Below are 15,113 nucleotides of genomic sequence, written 5' to 3'. Positions count from 1 at the left end.
TCAAAGAGGAATATTTGTGGTTCAGGGTTGGAATGAGTGGTCCTTGGTATGGTTTCTTTGTTGCAAACATTTACCCAAACTAGGTAACACGATCAGTGTTAGCAATGAGTGGGGTTTGCTCTCAATTTATATTCTAATTGCTTGCCTGTCAGTGTTGATGAGGTGGTCATAGAGGTCCTTTGGTTAGGCTGCTTACTGTTAGCTTGTTTAGCAATTTCTTGATTGGGGTACTAGTCAGTTTTGATTATTAGTCAGATGTAAATCTTGGTGTTAATTTGTGCTCATCTGGGTATTGATTGCTGGTAGGCAGTGGTGGGATTCAGTCAGTTCACACCTATTCGGGAGAACCGGTTGTTAACTTTCTAAGCAGTTCAGAGAACCTGTTAAATAAGAAATCTTATTTTGATTTTTTCCACTTTACAGGGCTAATCCTGTAAGGAAGGCAGGAAGGAAACATTCTGGTGTTGTTTCTAGCTTAATCTTTATTGCCCTGCTTATGGAAACTTCTCTCTGGTTAACCCTTATTACATTGTAACAGCTAAGGCATTAACAATGTGAGTAACCTTAAATTGGCCAAACCCACATGGTCAAATGACCACCAAGCCACACCTACCCAGCTGGTCATTAGGGCAGGGAACTGGTTGTTAAATTATTTGAATCCCACCACTGCTGGTAGGATAATGTTTGGGTCTCTTTGTTCCCTTTTTGGCTTATTATCTCTTTTGAATGGTATGTAGATGTTTTTTATCTCTTTGTGTTTTTCGATAATCAGTTTGTTAGAGTACCGGGCTTCCAGGAAATCGCTAATGTTTTTGAACTTGGCTTGGTCTATGATAATCATATTTCCCAGTTGAAACTATGGTTAAATCTGTCCATGTATTGTGAAATTAAAAAGTTCTCCCTCTAGGTGGAGACAGACAAGGGTTGACCTTTTGTCTGTTCATCTGGAGGACTGAGTCTGTAAAAGTTGTTAAGCTCCGCCTCTGTTGCTAGGACTTCCCAGCCTTTGACTCAGTCCATTTAGCCTGGACACACATGTCAAAGTGGTCTCCCTAATTTTTTTTCCCTGAATGCTGTTTGAGAGATAATGAAAGTGGATTCGTTGGTGTATTGTGAGTTAATAGTACTTTCTCTGTATTAGAGAGAAAGTGTCTCTTTGTTTCTCAGCAGCAAGAGCTTAGGCTCAAGCCGCTGACAGAACCCCCTGACTCGATCTTTGATAGATAGCTGTCAGATTGCAGAGGCACCTTCCGTTGAGTAGCAGGCACTCCAGATAGGCTGTGAGTGGAGTTCAGCACTCCCCATTCAAGCAGGGAGTCAAGCAGTGGAGCTCTGCGCTCCCAGTGACAGCAGGGGAAGCTGCGCCTTGCATATTTTGCCATGCTGAGCCGGTGTGAGTTGGGCGGCCATTTTGACAACTAACGGCCATCTGACAACTTTAAAAAGTAAATTGGTGGAGCTGTGCGCTCCCAAACAGCCTTGCCTGCCTGAGGCTGTGCCCGGATCTTCCCGAGGAACTGCAGCGAAGTGTAATAGAAGCTATTGAAGTTCTCTGAAGGTTAGAGCCACTGACAGGGGCTTTGTGCTTCTGGCGGCAATTTGCACTTTTTGACAGCCGCGCAATTGCTCCATTAGAAATAAAGGAGCTGATTTTTTTTTGATTGCCCAGTGATTGTTGGTGCCTGAGCGCTTGGGCACTTTTCCCTTGGGGACAGTTTTTTCACTGTTTGCACCCAGATTTGAGGCCAGCAGGATGCCTATAGCCCTCTGCAAGTCCAAACATGGCGGGAAAGCCAGGACTGCAGAACTGGCAGGCTGGAACTAAATAGCAGTTCCTTCTGATTTGCCTGCCTGTATGGCCACTAAGCCCAGAGCTAAGGCATCATCTTCTAGAGATGACTGCAGGCCAGACAAACATTGTAAGACCTCTGTTGCATCCCAAAGGAATGAGAGGCGGAGAGATCAAGCTTTGCAAAAGCTTTTTAATAATGCAGCCAAGCTGAATACCTCAACTAGAGAGAAAGCCTCTGAGCCCTCTGCTGCCAACAGTTGGCTAAGTAGGGATTTACCATTAGAGGGAACTCCTGATCAAGTCTCTTTGCAGATTTTTCCTCTACATATTTCTGATGTTAACCTGTGGGGCTCTTCTGCCAGTGAATTTGAGAAAGCCAACAGTGTGCCTATTGCATCCACCTCTGCCAATGTTACCACATCAAATACAGAGGGGCGTCCAGATGGAGGCAGAAACAATCATTTGCCTGAAAATATAAAGGATTTTATTATGGATGCTGTCAGGAGCAGTCTTGCAGAAACTTGCCAGCAGCCCGGATGGGCATTTTCGGAGATTTTGGACTATCTCAACAGCTATGTGGTTGTTGATGAGGAGGAATTTCCTCAATGTCAGAGCCCGGCTTCCCCCGACCCATATAGGGCACATTTGCCATCCTTATTGGGGGAGGAGGAGGAATAGTGAGAGTTGGATCTCTTGGATGACGAAGGCCTCACGCCAGAGCAACCTGCCTTCACAGGAGTGTTCACTCCAAGTGTCTTTAAATCACTCCTATTTAAGGCAATCAATGCAGCCCACCTGGGGGCAGGGGCTGAGAGCCAGAACGCTAACGAACATCAAGTGATTGTTGGTGCCTGAGTGCTTGGGCGCTTTTTCCTTGGGGACAGTTTTTTCAGCTAATGAAGGTCAAGACTCAGCTGACCCACTATTTTCAGAACCAGGCAGGTCGGTGGACACTGTCCTGACCCCACGACTGTTTATCAACGTAGTTAAAAGGCAATGGTCGGCTCCAGGCTTGACTTCTCTTTCTTCAGCTCTGGACAGACGTTATTTTAATGTGACCCAGGACATGGTGGCTGTGCTCCAGACACCTCAGGTGGACACACCAGTGGCAGCATCGGTTTCTGCTTCTAATCTTCCCGGAGACCTGAAAGAAGGCCTGCGACCGGATGACAAACGCACAGAACACTCTTTGCAGAGAGTCCACCAAGGGAATGCCTGGTTTATCCGATCAGCTACCACGGCTTCTTTTTTTAACAGGCCCATGTTTGTTTGGCTGCAACAATTGCAGGAGAGGGTGCTAGCAGCAAACATCCACATGCAACAGGACAATAATAAGATTGTAGCGGCAGTCCAATTTTCTGCTGACGCTACATTGAATTTGGCCCGGTTTGCCGGTAAGGCCATGGCATCCCCTGTGGCAGCCAGATGCCTCTTGTGGCTTAGACAATGGCAGGCAGATGCCCGCCACAAATGGCTGGCCTCTGTGCCCTTTACGAGGGGAAAGTTGTTTGGGGAAGTGCTGAACCCATTATTAATTGAGACGTGGAACAAGCACAAGATTTTGCCTTTTGCTTAGTGCAGGGGCAATTATCATTTCTATCCATTCTACCGATGACAACCGTTTAGGGGGTCGGAGATAGAGGTCGGTCCGGTCCGCCCACAGGTCTCCTTTACCCAATGATTGAGGTTCCAGCAGGATGAGCAGAGGTAGACCCTTTCCTGCCAGACAGCCCTTTTGAGGGGTAGGAAGTCGCAACTTCCAGCATCGCAAGTAACTACATAATCCTTCCTCCCATCGGTGGCCGTTTAAAGATCTTTGCCACCCGATGGGAGGAGATAACATCGGACACTTGGGTTAGGAACACAATACGATCTGGTCTCCCACTAGAATTCTTCTCTACCCCCCTGAGGTTTTTCATCAGCTGCCCGGTATCACGGGACCCTTCTAAAAGGGCGATTATGGAGGCTGCCATCACACATCTGCTCAAGATTAGAGCAATTCAGCCGGTACTGGCAGGGCAAGAAGGATAGGGCTTCTACTCAAACTTGTTTGTTGTGCCCAAGACCTCAGGCGGGTGGAGACTGATTCTGGACCTCAAAAGACTGAACCGCTGTATCATCTATAGATGGTTTAAAATGCAGTCCCTTATGTCAATTTTGGCCTCTGTGCAGCCTGATGACTTCCTCACCTCAATTGATCTTACTGAGGCCTATTTACACATAGCTATTCTGCTCTTACATCAGCACTATCTTCGTTTCTATTTCTCAGGTGGTCACTACCAATACAGAGGATTGCTGTTGTGTCTCGCTCGCTCCCCCTGCCGCAGCTGGGCCCCTCTTATCTCCTGCCGGACGCTGATAGTTCGGAAGAATGTCCTGGCATGCCTCCAGCCCCCAGTCCTGGCACCATGCCCAGGCAAACGGAGCAACTAAACCCCTCCCCCACAGCATGTGAGCCTGAAGAATGTGAAGCCAGTCATGAGCTCAGATTACCAACAGCTGGAGGCTGGAGAGATCCTCGCTTCTGGAGAATTGAGAGGCGACGTCAGCAAAAAGAAGGGAGGGGCAGGCCTGGATAAGTGCTGAGTCATGGAGCCACACCCCATGGCCTATATAAAGGATCTGCTTTCTGGCATTCTCTGAGTTAGGCAAAGTCTAACTTGGATTGCTGAAGTCACTTCCTGGTCTCCTGCCTGCCTTGAGAACTCTGATAGGACTTTGGCAGAGCTACAGAGGCATGCTTGATACAGACTTCCCCGACCCGGCTGTCAGCGGAGGAGTGGGACACGACAATTGCCTTTCAGACTGTCTTCAGCCCCTCCGGTATTTACTAAGGTTCTGGAGGTCCTTACAGCCCATTTCAGGATTAAGGGGATACGTATACAATGTTACCTGGTTGACATTCTAATCCAGTCATCCTCAATTTCCAATTCCAGGGATGATCTCCAGATAACAATCATGGCTCTCACACAGCATGGCTTTTCTATTAATCTACAAAAGCGCCATTTAACATCTACTACCCATATCCTACATTTGGGGGCAATTATACACACCATTGAAGGCAGGGTATATCTGTCCCAGGAAAGTCAGGACAGTATCCGAGACCTGGCAGGTAGAATTCAGAAAGAACACAGGGTGTCTGTGGCCATACTAGTACAGCTCCTGGGCAAGATGGTGTCCACCATTTCCATCATGCCCTGGTCATGATTACATGCTAGGGACCTTCACCGATTTCTTTTACCTTTCCAGAGAGCAGGCAGGAGCAGTTCTAAAACCAAGATTCTGGTGTCCAAGGAGGTTCTTCGGTCCCTCAACTGGTGGCAGTCAGCGGCCCTGGCCAGAGGTTGTCCATTTCAGAAACCTCAGCGTCTAGTAGTTACAACCGACGCAAGCCTCTCTGGTTGGGGGGCGCATTGTCAGTTCCAGGTAGTGCAGGGCACATGGTCCCATCTAGAACGCAAGGTGAGCATCAATTGGCTAGAACTAGGGGAAGTGTTCCCGGCTCTCCTCCAGTTTCGTCAATTGGTAGCGGACCAGCACATCCTGGTGCTTACAGACAATACTCACATAAACCGCCAGGGGGGCACCAGGTCAAGGGCTTTGATATTAGAGGCCAAGAAGCTAGGCCTTTGGGCAGAGCATCACTTACAGTCGCTGATGGCGCAACACATCTCCGGGGTATCCAATGTGCAGGCGGACTACAAGGAGCAGAGGGGATGGACGCTCTTTGCACCTGTTCTGCTGTATGCCTTCCCACCTCTCCCCCTCCTTCCCCATGTCATCCGGAAGATTTTAGTGGAAAGGGTAGAGGCGTTGCTGCTGGCTCCATATTGGCCCAAGAGGTCTTGGTTCGCAGACCTCATGACTCTATCGGTTGCCCCACTCTGGAGGATTCCTCAGGGCAAGCTGTCACTCAGCTGGAGGCGTTGGTCCACCCAGATCCTCAGTGGCTCCAACTGGTCACCTGCCACTTGAGTGGCGCGCTCTCAGGGAGAACAATTTCTCCTCCAAACTTATCAAGCCTCTAGGCGGCCTTCCACCAAACGTATTTAGTCAGCAACCTGGGGAACCTTTTGCAACTGGTGTAATAGGTTTGGGGTCTCTCAACTCCATGTATCCATTGCCCAGATTCTAGACTTCCTAAAGGACGGATTAGATGCTGGACTGGCACCTAACACTATACGGAGACAAATGGCGGCTCTGTCCTCCGTTCTAACTTGAGGGTCGCTGGATTCCCTGGTCCAACATCCCACTATCTGTTGCTTTATCAGAGGGGCAACTAATTTATGGCCACCAGTCATTCACAGATACCCTTCCTGGGACTTGTCCAGGGTTTTGAACTCCCTTACTGGGGCTCCTTATGAGCCATTACGATCCGCCAGCCTCTGCCTATTATCTTGTAAGGTGGCCTTTCTAGTTGTAATCACATTGCCCAGGCAGATTTCGGAACTGGCGGCACTGTCAGTACAGAGCGATCTCTGTGTTTTTCACACTGATCGAGTGATGTTAAGATTGGACCCTTCATTCTTGCCCAAGATCAACATGGCTTTCCAAGAGCACAGGTACTAATTTTACCTAATTTCTGTCCTAATCCAGTCCATCCCTTAGAAAGATGTTGGCATAAGCTGGATGTGAGACAGGCACTCCGTATTTACTTAAAATACACTGCTAACCTGAGACGGACAGAATCTTTATTTATCTCTTTTTAGCCTGCCTCTTTAGGTTCCAAGTAACTTCCGCCACCATAGGCCACTGGCTACAGCTGATATATCTAAAGCATATGAGCTGCAATCCTTGCCAAGGCCTCCACAAGTGATGCCACATTTGATTCACCGTGCAGCTACGACAGCAGCCTGGGCGATACAGGCATCATTGGCAGAGATCTGTAGAGCTGCAACCTGGATGTCACGTTCTCCATTTGTCAAGCATTATAAGCTTGACATGTACGCCTCGGCGGAGGGGGCATTTGGCCGTTGGGTCCTGCAAAGGGTCCATTCGGAGGGAGTGACCACTGACCAGACAAAGGCCTACCCATAAGACTAGGGACAGTAGCTTTGGTATGTCCCATTCCTGGATGCTGTCTCCACCTAGAGGGAGAAGGGGCATTGATGTTACTGATACGCACCTTCTCATCAGGTGGAGACAGCATCCAGCCCCACCCTTGGGAATCTTTGATCTGGTCTTAATGTATGTGACTGTTTTTTTGTTTCTATCAACTCATCGATTCTGTCCCTTCAGCTTCATCAAAGGCTGGGAAGCCCTAGCAACAGAGGCAGAGCTTAACAACTTTTACAGACTCAGTCCTCCAGCTGAACAGACAAGGTCAACCCATTCCTGGATGCTATCTCCAACTGATGAGAAGGCACGTATCAGGTAAGACCAACGCCCCTTTTCATTATGTTTACTGACTGCTAACTAGTATTTATGGATGTGTTCTGCTAGTCTTCTGCCTGTTTGTATTACATAGTGCCTGTTACAGACTATATGTTGTAGATGACTCCTTTTTTTTTCTTTTGAGGCTGCTGGATCTTTTGATTTACTTTTGGAGAACTTTAGTTGGTTTATGTGATCCACTAATCCATGTGGTTGTAATAGTCTGCTAGCAGTTTCTGAGTGTATACGGTTTGCTAGCTATTCAATTAAATGGGTATCCTTTTTCAGAAAGTATATTGCTTGATTTAAAAAGTGTTGTTCATAAATTTCCCCATTAAAGTTATACTTTTCTCCCCTTGTCTTTATTTACCATATCATATAGTTCAGTCTAAAAAGTTTTTCCCCATGCTCTCATCCATATCATTGCTTTTGTATATTTTCTACATAAAAGATTTAGATTTTTCTGCTGTTTGCTTTACTGAAACTTCTGTAAGAACTAATTCCAGTAATTTTGCAAGAATTGCAGCATCTAAGAGCAACCTAATATAATCAAGTAACTTCACAAAATCTCTTATTTCATGGTAATCTCACTCTATATCAACCAACACTTCTAGATAGATGTTATACAGTGTGGTAGATTCTTAGTGAAATGGGATAGATCACCTTTTATTACAGGAGAAATTTCATTGGTCAAAATACTTTAACATTTTTTTAAAATTAAGATAATAATAATTTCTGACTCTTACAACTATATATGTTGTATTAACCTAGGTGCTAGGTGTCATATTTTCAGGCATTTTACCCGTTCTCTTATAGATTTGAACTCCATACACTGAATAACGTAAAAGGCTTGGTTAGCTTTATCCTTGGCTGTTGTTGTTTTTCAGTTTTTTTCTCATGCCACTAGCTAATCACTGAACATTGTCCTGTTGTTTTTTCCTCTTTTCTCTGCAGTCCTCCTACTTACTGTTCTACATGACACCAATCTCCTCTCAAAGCTCATACCCATGCTCACGTGCTAAAGCTGTTTTATAGTTGGTGTATAGATATTCTTATTCCCATAAAATCCTGGAGAGGGAGAAAAGAAAAAAGGGAAAGTAGAGGTCATCCTGCATGCTCTTTCCACATATATTCTGAGTAAAATAATTTGCTGTAATTGGAATACCTATTGCTAATACTGTAAGTATCTTTGAAAAATCTAAACTTCTTATGAACTAATACAAGAGTTGTCAAAAGATTTTGACATAGTAAGTTATATTTTTAAATATGTGCAATTATTTTAAAACGTTCCTCAAAATTAATGCATTTGAAAGCATTAATGTCCACTAGTTTGGTCTCAATCATTACTGCTATGAACATGGCTCATAATTCTTTATTTTGTTTTACAACCTGCTAACATTTTTGGAACAGTGTTAAGTAAAGCAAATAGTCCTGCAAATACAAAAAACATTAGCAGTGCTTTTTGAAGAAGAAAGCAGGTTTGTAGTCTTTCAACAAAAATAAATTACATTATCACTGTGAATAAAATTAATTTTGGTTCCTTGTATATTAACCTACTTTAAAGTACAAATGGCATCTTGTCATCTATCCACACCAATAATAATTACTTTAATCCCTCTTACCATTCAACAGGAAATTAAAATGCAGTGTTAATGTTACACAGGACAATTCAGACCTCTTTAGTGAGTTCTATTTTGAATACAAAATTTGAAATGTTCTGTTACTGCATTTCCTCTTGAAATTGATATATTATCTAATGAATTTTCATCTTTGAGCCAGTACTGCAGGAAAAAAAATTAATGTTGCTATTAGCATAGATGAGAGTGATGAGAGGACTAGGGGAGACATGATAGCAATGTTCCAATATCTCAGGGGTTGCCACAAAGAAGAGGGAGTCAAACTATTCTCCAAAGCACTTGAAGGTAGAACAAGAAGCAATGGGTGGAAACTAATCAAGGAGAGAAGCAACTTAGAACTAAGGAGAAATTTCCTGACAGTTAGAACAATTAATCAGTGTAACAACTTGCTTGCAGAAGTTGTGAATGCTCCAACACTGGAAATTTTTAAGAAAATGTTGGATAACCATTTGTCTGAAATGGTGTAGGGTTTCCTGCCTGGGCAGGGGGTTGGACTAGAAGACCTCCAAGGTCCTTTCCAACTCTGTGGTGGTGGTGATGATGATGATGATGGTAAATAATCTTAAAAAAGAAGTGGCAGTAGGTTTTAAGAAATGCATGTCACAGTGATGAAGCTGTTTATTCTATTATTCATTATGCTTGATTGCCTAGATAATAAGCCATCCTTGGTTTATATAGAGATATAAATATAAAGATTAGATTCAATTCCTTCATCTTCATAAATTGGGGAAAGAGGTTTTTTTAAAAAAAAGCAAATAGAATATAGTTAGTGGTAAGAAAAGTATTGGTTTGATTGCCCTGATGAATTTAAGTGGTTAGATTTGAGAGTCAGTTATATAAATACAATGAATATTCAACTTCATAGGCAGCCTGAAACTCTAAAATCATTATAATAAAATAGCATGTGCAGAGAGCACATGCACCAGTAAGCTTATTTAATATTTCCGCACAGAATCTATTCTTCCTATCAAATGTTTGCTTTTGATTAGGATCACTGTTTGAATAATAATTCTTTTTTATTTTAAGCATCTATGAAAAAGTAAAAAGAATAATTCTGATTGTCTGCTGACTTTTTTAGGCTTAGCATTGTACTCTGCATTGTGTTGCAGCCTTCTATTTTTGGAGATTTCAGAGCAAATTAAAAAGGACAAAGTGCATTCCGCAGAATGACCATTAAATTTAGATGCCATATGCATTCCATTCTGGCTGTTGTGCATTTTTCTTTACATCCATGATACATTTGGCTAGATATGTACTTGGTGTGTTCATTTATTCTAACTTCTTGGGCCTGTGGTGTTGCTCACAATAAATCATACATCCTTTCAAGAAATGTAGATCCTTATGATAACATCTGTTTTGACTATGATAGCATAGTTAGTGTTAAAGAACAATTCAATATTTTTAGCTATAAAACCATTATAGTAATTGTGGTGTTCAAGGAATCCTATGGTGTATAAAGATACTACTTGTTCATCAAATTTAATTTATTTTTCAGATTTAATCTTTATCCTATAATTTGAGATAAATCATTTCCAAGTCAGACGGAAGTCTGAAAACAATAGTTGAAATATATCCTAATTACTAATTTAAAAAATAGAACATTTACTGAATAAAACTCTTCTTGAAAACATAAAGTGGTAACATCTTTCAAATACAGAAAAACTTTTATATGTTGGTGTAAATTAGAGTTATTTTCAAAACATTGCATATTAACAGTTATACCAGTTAAATGAAAGCTATAAGGGTGGGTTGGTTTTAAAACAAAATATAAATGCTGATATAGCTCTGCTTTCTAATCCACATATTTTTAATAAGCATGTAATCTACTTAGTTAATAAAGTATAATCAAACATCATCTCTGCAATTTAGTATAGAAACCTCTGTTCCTATAGTTATGAACTCATCTACATAGCTGCTTCACATACTTCATTCCTATTCCTGAGCTGAAAAGACATTACTTTAGTATAAATAAATTCTACTATCTTCACAGAAAGTACCCAGCAGAATGTGCTGTATTATGCTATTCTCCATTGTGCTGAGGAGAGAGAATCCAAGAATGGGTGTTGCTCTTCTCTTCTGCCTGGAGGCTGAGCCTGTCATCTTTTTGGTGACACCTCCCTTGCCTGGTGATCTCCCAATTCAGCTCAGTCTCCAGCCAGTAGACATTGATTCCTGGATTCTCTTTCAAAACTGAGAAAAAGGGAGAATTTCTTTCGAGATTGCTTGACAATGCTCCCCCAACTCCTCACTTGTAAAATGGCCTTTCTTGCAGCTATCGTTTTGGCCAGGCGAATCTCTGAACTGGCAGCCCTTTCTATAAGGAAGGATCTCTGTGTTTTTCATTTGAACAGAGTGATTCTGCGATTGGACCCTTCTTTCCTTCCTAAGGTTAATTCCTTATTTCACAGGGCACAGAAAATAATTTTGCCGGACTTCTGCCCTGGCCCCATCCACGCCTTGGAGAAAAAATGGATGTACATCCTTCCTTGGAGGCCCTCTGCATTTATATTAAGAGAAAAGCCTCTTTCAGAAAGACTGAGTCCCTGTTTATATCCTTTCAACCCTCTACATTGGGTAACAAGGTTACACGACTGTAGGCCAGTGGATACGGGCATGCGTTGCCAAAGCATACAAGCTTCATGTTCTTTCAGTACTCAGTAAGTGACAGCCCATTCCACCAGACGCATGGCCACAATGGCAGCGTGGGCCACACAGGCTTCCATTGACGAAATATGTAGAGCAGCAACATGGTCCTCTCCATCCCCGTTTATAAGACATTATAGGCTGGACACATTCGCTTCCGCTGAAGCAGCCTTCAGCAGACGAGTTCTCCAGAAAGTGCATGCAGGGGCGGGAACTCGGGACCAGACAACTGCCCACCCTTAGGACGAGCCAGCTTTGGTGTGTCCCATTCCTTGGATTCTTCTCAGCACACTGGAGAAGGAGTATTATCTTACCTGACATGCTTCTTCTTGGTGTTCTGAGAGAGAATCCAACCCCACCCTGGCAATCGCCTGGTCCAGAGTCCAGGAGTGGCCAAAATGAGCACAGAAACACTTCAAGTCAATCACTATGCCTTCATCAAAACTGGGATGCAGACAAGGGAGGTACGACCACAGAGGTCTGACAGACTCAGTCTAATGAGCAGCAAGACAGAGTTAACCCATTCCTTGGATTCTCTCTCAGCACACCAAGAAGGAGCGTGTCAGGTAAAACCAACACCCCTTCTCCATTCAATTGTGTATGAGAGTTTGTCTTTAAAACAACATCTGGATTCTTCCAGCATGGATGTAGCTGGTGCATACATGGAAATGAAGTTTAAAAAAAGAAAATAGTATGAGGGAACGTTTTTCAACTGTGGGATATTTCAGCATATTTCCCCAAATAATTATTGTCCTGTTAGTCATGTTTTCTATTGACATAGAAACCTAGCAGTTTCAAGGTGATAGCAGAAATTTAGATTTTTGGTCTCTTGGGTGTCATTCATTGTCCAACTGGACTTGTGCAGCTAAAATGCAGCCACTGTTTTGAAAAGCTGGGATAACTACTGATTCTTGTCTCAAATCCCAGCATATATAAGCTCTGACATTTCCAAAGGAAAGTGAGGAAAAAAAATCTGTGAACTGAAGCCATATCTACCAGGTTGCATTCTGAGAAGAGAAGAAGTGAGAGGTTGAACATTCCCTAAGAGTAGCTGCCATTGGGAAGAGAAATATTTACTGTGCAGGCTGCAGAAACATTAGGGCCAAGTCCTTTCAGTGACATGTCTTAAACTAATAATTTAAAGAATATGCACTGATTAAGTGGAAAAGTCAACCAGCCTATTTAAACAACAACAACAAATATAATTGTGAAAACAAGAATCAGTCCTTCCCACAGCAGACATCTCAGGCCAGTTATGGGGAAGCAGATTCCTTTCCCCCCACCATCCTGCAACTGTAATCTGTAACTGCCTGATCCATTGGTTTTTCTCAAGGAAAATACTATTTTAAAACTGAAACATCTTGGATTAATTGCCTCAGTAGCTGACATACCATAAAGACACCTATGAAACCATGCCCTCAGTAAATATGTCAGCAGATGGGTGAGTACTGTGGAGTTCAAGCAGGATTTTTACTAAGGAAAGTATAACAAACTATTATGAACCACAAGAGAATTACCAAAATCTTCAATGAGAAATCAGACTTAGTTCTTGTCCAACCCTAATCCCAAAGGAAATATTTGATTTTATTCATGGGGGATTGCACAAATTACTTTTAAGGGGATTATTGTACAGTATAGTTTAAGTACTCTGATATATTAGTTCTATTGCTTAATCGTATTACGGCTCCTGCCTTCTTTTAATTATTTTATATATAAAATAATTTAATCTGCCTGTTTTTAATCTATTTGGCATGATCTATCTAATGTTCACCATCTTTAAGTCTCAGTAGTTTCAATAGGAAGAAGCAGCAGGTGGTTAAAATATCTTAAATTTTAACTGCTTTATTTAGAAATCTTCAAATTTATTTAAAAGTGTTCAAATTAGTCACTGTAGAAATAAATACTATACAGAATTAGCAGAATGAGTTAAAACTATTTATAATAGTTTCTGGTTAAATCAATTCTGTAGTGGCAGGTAACAATTAAGTTTGATACACTACCAATATATGTTCTGAGAAATTATAAAGCTGTTATTGTATGTCAAAATAAAAAAAATTGGGCACATGGCAAGCCCCTTCCCAAGTCTCACCAATGAAGAGTTGGGCCTGCATGGGAAGCCACTTCCCACCAACTCTAGGTGATAAAAAGAGGTCCTGAAGCCTGTCCAGTCTTTTGAATCGTTTTTGGACCCAAGACTTGGCAGCTTCCATACCACTGGCTAGTGCCTGGTAGCGTAGTAGTGGATCCTGGGTAAGGCAATCTGATTTACTGATAGAACTTCATGGTGGGAGGAGGGGACCATGTGTATGTCTTGGGCAGCTATTTCTACTACTGGGTTAAAAAGGTGCTCTTTTATCAAATTCTTATAGTGCACAAGAAGCAGAATTAATGGCTGTTCAAAAGGTACTGCAGCATGTGATAGGCAAAGAAGGGGAAAGCATCTGTATAGACAATGAATAAGTTATGAAAAGGATTACTCAATACATGCAATACTGGGTAAGAGATCAGTGGGTATCAGCTTTAGACAACCTGCTAACACACTGAGAAATATGGCAAGATATATATATAACTACTGGCAGCGTCTAAAAGTTTCCATATATTGGATTAAAGCTCACCCTGGTTTAGATACTTGGTTCTTATCCAAAAATGCAGAAGCAGATGCTTACACAAAAGAGGTTGCCCATTGGGTACATGCTTCAGTAGTGGTAAGTAAGTTGGGGGGAAAGGAATAGATTGTTTTGGACCTGCACGATATGGCCCATGAGGGATTAGAGAAGACCTTGGCAAAGGCACATCAAGTTGCAACCTGACACAATTAATAGCAAATAGTTCAACACATTGTTGACAATTGCCTGGAATGTCAAGTCCAAAAATGGGATTATTCTAAATTGCAGCTTCCACTGTATGGTCAAAGACAAATTGGTCCATGGTATACAATTTTCCTAGACTACATTGAGGGATTACCAAGACCTAAGGATGGTTGTACATTTCTTTTAGTTGTAGTAGATGGATTTTCTGGTTAAGTGGAAGCCTTTCCCATAAGCAATATTACTGCAGAAACAAGTGCAACGTTGTTGTACCAAGAAGTCTTTTGTCACTGGGGCTATTCCAGATTTCAAAAGATAGGAGCAATCTTTTGTTAGTCAGCTTTTTGAAGTCTTTACCTTACAATTAGGGATCAAACGGAAGCAACAAGTAGTGTATCAGCCTGAAGAGTAATGGAAAACTTGAACGCATGAATGGCACCATTAAAACTGCATTAAGGAAACTGTTTCCAACAACCACATGCATGAGCAGACTTTCGGCCAACTGTTATAATAGCCAGTGTTCTAGCAGTTCAATTGGATACAGTTCCTATGAATTTTTTTTTTGTTTCCCCATGCATCTTGGGGTGCTCTGGGAAACCAGAGGAGGATATCAAGATTGGAATCCAGAATGGCTTAAAAACTTAGCAGAAATAAGAGCAGATATTGCTAATGCTGCTTCCAGAGAGCCCAAAATTATTCCAAGTGACATTAAGCCAGGAAATTGAATTATGGTAAAGAAAGGAAAACAAAAGGGATCCCTAGGACATACTAGAAGGGATCACATATGGTCCTTTATGTAATTTTATCCCACGTAGTATATCTGTACACAAACCGATGGTAACATCGCTCTAAAGTTAAGCC

At 42.2% G+C, this 15,113-nt stretch overlaps 1 protein-coding gene and 1 long non-coding RNA gene across 8 annotated transcripts in view; both read left to right on the top strand.

Moving 5' to 3' along the window:
- The window catches only part of LOC131197670 (ubiquitin-conjugating enzyme E2 E2), a 78,529-nt gene that overhangs the window by 47,512 nt on the left and 15,904 nt on the right, over positions 1 to 15,113 (top strand). The gene's annotated exons all lie outside the window — the stretch shown is intronic.
- Positions 1 to 15,113, top strand: part of LOC131197671 (uncharacterized) — a 38,531-nt gene that overhangs the window by 18,685 nt on the left and 4,733 nt on the right. Inside the window, exon 2 of the long non-coding RNA XR_009155002.1 lies at positions 8,120 to 8,344. This is a non-coding gene — a long non-coding RNA (uncharacterized LOC131197671). The remainder of the gene's footprint in view (positions 1 to 8,119; positions 8,345 to 15,113) is intronic.

The sequence above is a fragment of the Ahaetulla prasina genome, chromosome 4 (genome assembly GCF_028640845.1).
Source record: "Ahaetulla prasina isolate Xishuangbanna chromosome 4, ASM2864084v1, whole genome shotgun sequence".
In the NCBI taxonomy this organism is placed as follows: domain Eukaryota; kingdom Metazoa; phylum Chordata; class Lepidosauria; order Squamata; family Colubridae; genus Ahaetulla; species Ahaetulla prasina.
Note: the sequence above shows the minus strand (reverse complement) of the source record. Positions and strands in the feature narration are given on the sequence as shown.